This window comes from Protobothrops mucrosquamatus, unplaced genomic scaffold, assembly GCF_001527695.2.
Source record: "Protobothrops mucrosquamatus isolate PMUCROS unplaced genomic scaffold, P.Mucros_1.0 scaffold1941, whole genome shotgun sequence".
Taxonomy (NCBI): Eukaryota; Metazoa; Chordata; class Lepidosauria; order Squamata; family Viperidae; genus Protobothrops; species Protobothrops mucrosquamatus.
Window position 1 is genome coordinate 106,009 of NW_015388062.1, and position 7,624 is coordinate 113,632.

Below are 7,624 nucleotides of genomic sequence, written 5' to 3' on the forward strand. Positions count from 1 at the left end.
TTAGGCAGGTAAGTTACTGGATCAGGAAATGGTATCCTTTATCAATCCAGCTTTTATCTATTTTCTGGCAATTCAAGGCAAACAGCAAAAATAGATTTATTAATTGCTTGGCCGATTTTCCTGCTCAATATTGTGTTCCAAGCACTGATAATAATTGAGTAAAAGCTGTCCTAGAAGCTATATGACAAGACATTTTTGGCCCGATTTTGCAGGTTTGTGGCCAGGAATTCTATGAAGCATTTTGCGCTGAACATTTTCAGCTGAAGGAATTGGGTTTGACTAACCAGATTTCCCGCTTTATACCCACTCAATTCGACTGTCTCTCACTGCTCTCTTTCTTGCCAGCTGAGGGTTGAACTGTGAATTGTAGCCACGTTTCCTTTCATCCATTTCCTCTTCTTCCTCCCGGAGTGGACCCATTCCAGATCTCTGGGCAAGAAGAGATTCCGTTCGAGCTCATTCTGCCTGCTCACGCTGCAACCTCTCCTGGCGGAGCTGTTCTAGAGAGCATGATGTGGAAGAAGATGGAGGCCTGTGAAGGAAAAGAGAAAACAATAGGAAGGAAAGTGAAGAGATACGGGACCCAGGAAAGTTCGTCAATCCTTGCTCTTCTAAGTGAGGGGAGGCAAAGATACAGCTTGCCTAAATTGTGTCTCCTCAATGATCAGTTGTTTTGGGCTCTCCAGGTATGCGCTGAATTGTAGGGAAGAAATTACAAGTTGTAGGAGCCATGGTGGCGCAGTGGTTAGAATGCAGTATTACAGGCTAACTGCCCACAGCCAGGAGTTCGATCCTGGCAGCGCTCAAAGTTGACTCAGCCTTTCATCCTTCCAAGGTCGGTAAAATGAGGACTCAGATTGTTGGGGGGCAAAATGCTGATATCTGTAAATCTCTCAGAGAGTGCTGTAAGGTAGTATATGCTATGTAAGTGCTATTGCTAGTCCTCAACATACAACCATTCGTTTAGTGACTATTTGAAGTTACAGTGCTGTGGTCACTTGTTCAAAATTTGGATGCTTGACAAGCGGCGTGTGTCACATGTCCCGAAGTCATCTGATCACCATTTATAACCTTCCCAGCTAGCTTCTGACAAGCAGAGTCAGTGGGGGAAGCCAGATTCGCTTAACAACTGTGGCAAAAAGATCATTAAATGGGACACAACTCGCTTAACTGTCTTGCTCAGCAATGGAAATTTTGGGCTCCACTGTAAGTCGAGGACTACCTGTATAGCTCAGCAGGACAGATCTGCTTTTGTATTCCTAAAGGCCCAGTTAAAACTAGCCGATAATATAATGTCAGGCATAGAATATGAAGTACTGGAGCATAAGAATGGCTATTCTTTTAATTGGCTTAACTCCAACATAGCTGATACTGTCATGCCCTGTGATTCTATAACGGCTACACATAGCTGGCTTTATTCAAGACAAGTGAAAGATGCATCCCAATAAAACACCTAAAACATTGGCCTCACGAAGGTAGCTTGAGAGCTATATACAAAATCTGATCTAATCCTCAAACACCAGTAGGCCCACCCTTCTATATTGTGCTCTCCAGAGTGATATCTCTTCCAACAACATCAGCCAAAAAATACCCCTCCAGATTCCCTAAATATTAACCTTAGTTTGTTTCTTGCAGGTTGATATTCTATCTACATCAAGCAAGGGCTTCATTTTAGAGTCAACTTAGTTTCTCCCTGCTTCTTCTCCAAAAGTCAAAGCTATCTGACAAAGAAAGAGCGGTTGACTCGTGGATGCTCTAAAAAAACCAACTCCATCACAGTCACCAAATAGCCATTTGCTGCTCGATATTGGCAAATTTTCCTGAGTGCACAACAAAAAGGATACCCACCTAAGTGCTAGGTTTCCTTTGCTTTCTTTGTGCTTTGATTTTCCTTTTTCTTTCTTTTCTTCCTTTTTATGAGAGCACTTCTTCTTGTATAAATATTTCCCCATCTCAGCCAGGGGGTCCAGCCTTCCCTTAAGTTTCTCATCCTTGGCAATGGCTTTGCTCCGATTTGGCAGCTCCTGGTACCAGGGAGCAGAGGTCTGAGACTCTGCCACACATTGGCCCAAGTCAGTCAGGATACCTAGAGCTTTTTCCTTTCGTTCCTGTTAGGAATAAAAAGCCAAGGAAATTAGTCATGCTATCCATCCATCCATCCATCTTAAGGACACACTCTGGTGGTCCAAGTATATAATTCTCTCCAAAGAAGTATTGCCCTATTATTCTTCTCTAAAGCAAATTGCTTATCATGGATTCAGTGGACTCCCTGGGATCCAATGTAGCATATAATTAATTGATTATAATCCCTCCCTTCTCCTGACAGGTTTTAGTTAACAGTAACCAATAGGCATTGGGCTACTCGGGTTTAAGGTACAGGCACCTGATTATTTAGGATACAAAAGTTAGCTGAAGTTGTCTGAAGGTTGAATCACGGTAACAGGACTAATTTTTTTTAATTAGTCTGAGACGTTTCACTGCTCCTCCAAGCAGCTTCATCAGTCAGAGCAAGCTAGTTCGGCAGAAAGTCATTGAAATGTACCAACTCTTGCCACAATCTCAGGGCTTCCTCTCCAAAATGTGTTGCAATATGTCAGTGAAAACTCTGTCATCCAGACAAAGGTGTCTGAAAGTTGAATCCAGTTGCCATGATTCAACCTTCAGACACCTTTGCCTGGATGACTGAAGAGTTTTCATCAACATATTAGCCTGAAGTTGTTTAGAATCAGGGCTTTTCAACCTTTTCACCCATTGTACCACTTTTAGGATATGGCAACATCCGAGTACCACCAGTCGCCTAGCAAGGTGTCAAAAACTTGATGACCAAAAAAAAGGGGGGGGGGAAAGTGATAAAGTACAGGTAGTCCTCGACTTACAACAGTTCGCTTAGTGACTGTTCGAAGTTACAATGGCACTGAAAAAAGTCCCCCCCCCCAAGCCACAGCCGAGCAAGACACCTGCCTGCCCACCCGGTGGCGCTCTTCCTCCTGTCCAAGGTTTTCATTGTTGTGAGCATTTCTGTTGAGGATTGGCAGCGGGGGTGGGGTGGGGTGTGTTTGGTTTTTATTCCCCCGTCTGCTGGGTGGTTGCAGCAGGTTTTGGTCACTTCACATGACCCTGGGACACTGTGACCGTCATAAATATGAATCAGTTGCCAAACATCTGAATGTAAATCACAAGACCCTGGAGATGCTGCAACATTCCAGCTGATCGGCGCTTCTTCTGGGCTCAGCAGAAGCGCCAGGATCAGTGCTGCTTTCCAGCTGATTGGTGCTTCTTCAGGGCTCAGCAGAAGCACCAGGATCAGCACCGAGCTCCAGCTGGAGCCTGGCGCTGATCCTGGCGCTTCCGCTGAGCCCTGACAGCCCTGCAGCTCCAGCCATCTCTCGCTCAGGCTTGTGCGGTGCTGCCACCGGTTCAGCTCATTCCCCTCCCCCGCTACTTTTCTAGGATGGTTCCATACCACCTGCCAGGTGCCAATGTACCACAGGTGGTACCCGTACCACTGGTTGAAAAGCCCTGGTTTAGATTATCAGGAAGAAAAAATACATTCAGTGTAAAAAACCTGCTAAATCAGGATTCCATTTAGCAACAAGCAGATTTATTTAATATGTTTAAAAGGTCTGTGCCTAAATATTAATGCTACTGTCCATACTTCGTTCTCAGAACCCATAAACAGGAGCCTGCCTATCTCAAAGCTCTCAGTGCCCAAGTAGGTAAACTAGAAAACAGAATTTTGGCAAACTCCAATCTTACTTCCCACCATTACCTTTTCCTGCTTCTTCTCCTCCTCGTATTCTTTGTTGCCGACCTCTTGCAACCCCTGAAAGAGGTTAAGATGTCCTGAGGGCTTTTCTGAATCCAAAGAAATAAGGTCTGAGCCACTCTTATCACCTCCTGGACCTGACAGATGTGCTTTCTTCCGTAACAGTTCAGTCGGGGCCTAGAATCAAAGGCAGATATTTGTCCAAGGCTCATATTTAGGTCAATGCTACTATTTGTCCAAGACAACATCCTAAATAGCATGGAAGCCTCTGTGTGTTTCAAGTCAAGAGCAAGTAAGATGGTAATAAAAACAAATCTAACACATTTGCGCCATAGAGTCTACATTTAATTATTGTGTTTAAATAGAATGTGGATAAAGCAGCTATCCTCTAAATTAGACTCCTCCTCAGGTAATAGGACTACAGTAATACAATCAAGGACACAAATAATGGCAGATCCTTGATTTTGAAGATTTCCCTTATTATCTTGTATCATTATTCTCTATGTATCAACAATCACCTTTCCAACTTTTTAATCTCTCACATCATTCTATTTAATTTACTGCATGATAATTGACTTCCTGTTGTAGTAAGGATAAATTGTTTCAATTCAGGATATAGACTGTGTCATTAAAGGAGAAGAAAAAAACATTAAAAGAGTGTTAGTGTAGGAGAAGTCCAGAAAAAGGCACTTTAATAAATCATGCAGAGCTTTACATCTCATTCAGTGGTTCCCTCCATATTAACATGCCTCAGATGAAAGGAAACAGCAATGGGACCCTCCAGCATTAGAAGAATAACAAAAATAGTCCTATGACACCTTGTCAGTTTTCTTCTTTCTTCCACTGATTAAACAACAGCAGCAGATATCCTGATTTCAATCAAATCCCAGATTAAGTAAAATCAATTTTGGCAAAGAATGTACAGAAGAATCCCAGGTACTGAATGGTGTTTCACATTCACAATTAGCTGCCAATTATAACCTAGGATAAAACTGCTGTCTTTCATAATGCTCCAAAAACCTGGCACTGTGTTCGGGTCTGGGGCTCCAAGCGTGCCAAGTGATCGGTCTTCTGCATCGTTGGAAGACTGTTGGTTTTCTTAGCTGCTGTGTATTTTGGCTTGTGTGTATGTGTGTATTATTTTAATTTTATCACTGACCCCCATTCAGAGTCATTGTTGAGATGGACAGCTATGTAAATTGAATCATAAGATAAATAAAACTATATCAGGCTTTTCAACAGATGGCCCACGTCATTAGAATATCCTCCCAGCAGAAATGTAAAGAAATCTCATTCTTGGAATATATAAGAACACCCCAAATATAACTTTGAGGCTCAAGTCATCTTTCTGATTTGTTTAAATGCATTCTTTTTTAACTGAGGATGCTTCTGTATTACAGAATAGAGAAAATCTGAACAAGGAGGCAGGCAGTTTGATTCTGACATTCATTTCCCTCCCAGAACTGAGATATTTCCTCCAGAAAAAAAACAGATGAACAGAAGCCGCATGTGCAGTAGTTTTTACTATTGCGACTTGGAATACAGCGCATGCGCATTAATTCCAAACCAAACAGTGCGCTCCTCTTGGCGCATGCCCTTTCATGACTATTTACCTCCTGTTCAGCTAACACAGCGGTTCTCAACCTGTGGGTCACGACCCATTTTGGGGTCAAACGACCATTTCACAGGGGTCGCCAAAGTCCTGGAGTTTTTCCTCATAGAATCCTTATGAAACGCAGTCTGGCATTTTTTTGGGGGGGGGGTTCCCCTTTTTCATGAGCTGTGCTACTCCCTCTTATTCTATTGGCTTTTGAAAGCCAATAGAATAGACTCTCTTGAATAGAGTCTAATTCTATTGGCTTTCAAAAGCCAATAGGAATTGTCCAGGCTGTCTCTGCCCTGCTGAGCCCGCCAAAAGTCCCAGTCGGCAAACGTTGCTGCAAGTTGTCTGCACCTAAGGCAACCTTTCTGGAAGTTTCCACCCCTCCCTGCTGAGCAACTACTAAATGTAAGTAAAAGAGGGCCAGGGGTGGGAGGGCCGCCCAGGAGCGACTGGGCCTGCCTGCCGCTGCACCGAACGGGCGGTGGCCAAGGTGAGGCTAGCGGGGCAGCGGCGGGCGCTGGGAGGTTAGCTGGCGCGCGTGGGGCCCGGCGGGTGGCTTACCTCCCTTGGGCTGGTCCAGCTGGTGGCCCAGCTGGTGGTCGGCCTGTGCCATCGCTGCCGCTTGCCATGGCCGCCCAGGAGTGCCTAGGCCTGCCTGCCGCCGCACCGAACAGGCGCTGGCCAGGTAGCTCGGCGTCTTTCAGGTCCTCTTGCCTGGCTTCCGTCTGGAAGAAGCGCAGGGCAAAGGTAAAAAAAAAAGGCTGGCGAAATACTCCTGAGGGGTAGTGTCAATCTGTACCGGGAGGTGAAGGGGGCGGGTCGATGGGTGGGGGTCGACCAGAAGGGAACCGGGTCTGATAAGGGCGAAAGTTGAGTGAGGTTTTCCCCCTCGCCCCTCTCTCCGCCTCCCTTTGTGAAGCGGCGTCTCTGGCTGCTGCCTTCCCAGTCGCCGAGAAAGGGAAAAAAAGAGCCATGACCGAGTTCCCCTTCCTGCCTCGTTGCTGAAAGCTTTTTTTTTTTTTAAAACGACCGCTCGTTCAGAACTCCTCGGGGCTTGTTTGCACGAGCTTGTGGCAGATCAGTAAATAAAGGGGTGGGGGAGCCAAACCGTCCAAGGCGTTTGCACCCTGAGCGTGTGGACGCTGCTTTCATGACTTGCCACCACCACCTCCTCTCTTCCTGCCCTGCTCGGGCAACGCGCTGCTGCTGCTGCTGCTGCTCCTGGCTGAGCTGAGCTGCGGCGCCGAGCCAATCCCCACGCCTCCTGGTTGCCCAGCCGCGCTCTGCCCCCGGCTGCTCTCCGCGCCGCGCCGGAGCCTCCCCCATGCCGCCTGGCCCGCCTCCCTCACCGTCGGAGGGCATCTGTGTCTTCAGACCTTACTGGACTACCATCCCCAGCAGCCCTAAAAAGCACTGTGGAAGAGTGGGGAATGCTGGGAGTTGCAGTTCATCACCATCTGGAAAAACATGACTCTCCAAAGATCCTTCCTTCCTTCCTTCCTTCCATCCATCTCCTTCCCTTCCCCTTCAATCTCTCCTTCCTTCCTTCCTTCCTTCCTTCCTTCCTTTCCCCTTCAATCTCCTTCCTTCTCCATCTCCTTCCTTTCCCCTTCAATCTTCCTTCCTTCCATCTCCATCCCTTTCCCTTCAATCTCTCCTTCCTTCCTTCCTTCCTTCCTTCCTTCCTTCCTTCCTTCCTTCCTTTCCCCTTCAATCTTCCTTCCTTTTTTCCCCTTCCCTCCCTCCCAACATTTTTGAGCAAGGAAGAGTAAGCTTCTCCAGCGAGCATTGCTATATTGTTTTTGTGATTAATCACTATGCTTTAATTATGTTCAATTTGTAACAATGAAAATATATCCTGCATATCAGATATTTACATTACTATTCATAACAGTAGCAAAATTACAGTTATGAAGTAGCAACGAAAATAATTTTATGGTTGGGGGTCACCACAACATGAGGAACTGTATTAAAGGGTCGCGGCATTAGGAAAGTTGAGAACCACTGATGTAGAGAGAAATGGTAAAGTGTGTTTTAAAAAGCGAACACCACTCTTGGTCTCACAACCACAGATTTTTCAGCATTCAACAAACATCATTCCCAACTCTTAGTACGGTCAATCGAAACCAATGATTTTCCAAACCTGGCCACTTTAACATGTGTGTGGACTTCATTTCCCAGAATTCTCCAGCCAGCATGTGGCCAAGTTTGAAGAACACTGGTCCAAACCAATCAAATAGCAGCTCCGGATGAAC

General features: G+C 45.7%; 1 pseudogene; it reads right to left on the reverse strand.

The window, feature by feature from the left end:
• Window positions 1–297: 297 nt before the first annotated feature.
• Window positions 298–4,843, reverse strand: LOC107294430 (annotated as a pseudogene).
• Between the last annotated feature and the right edge of the window lie 2,781 nt (window positions 4,844–7,624).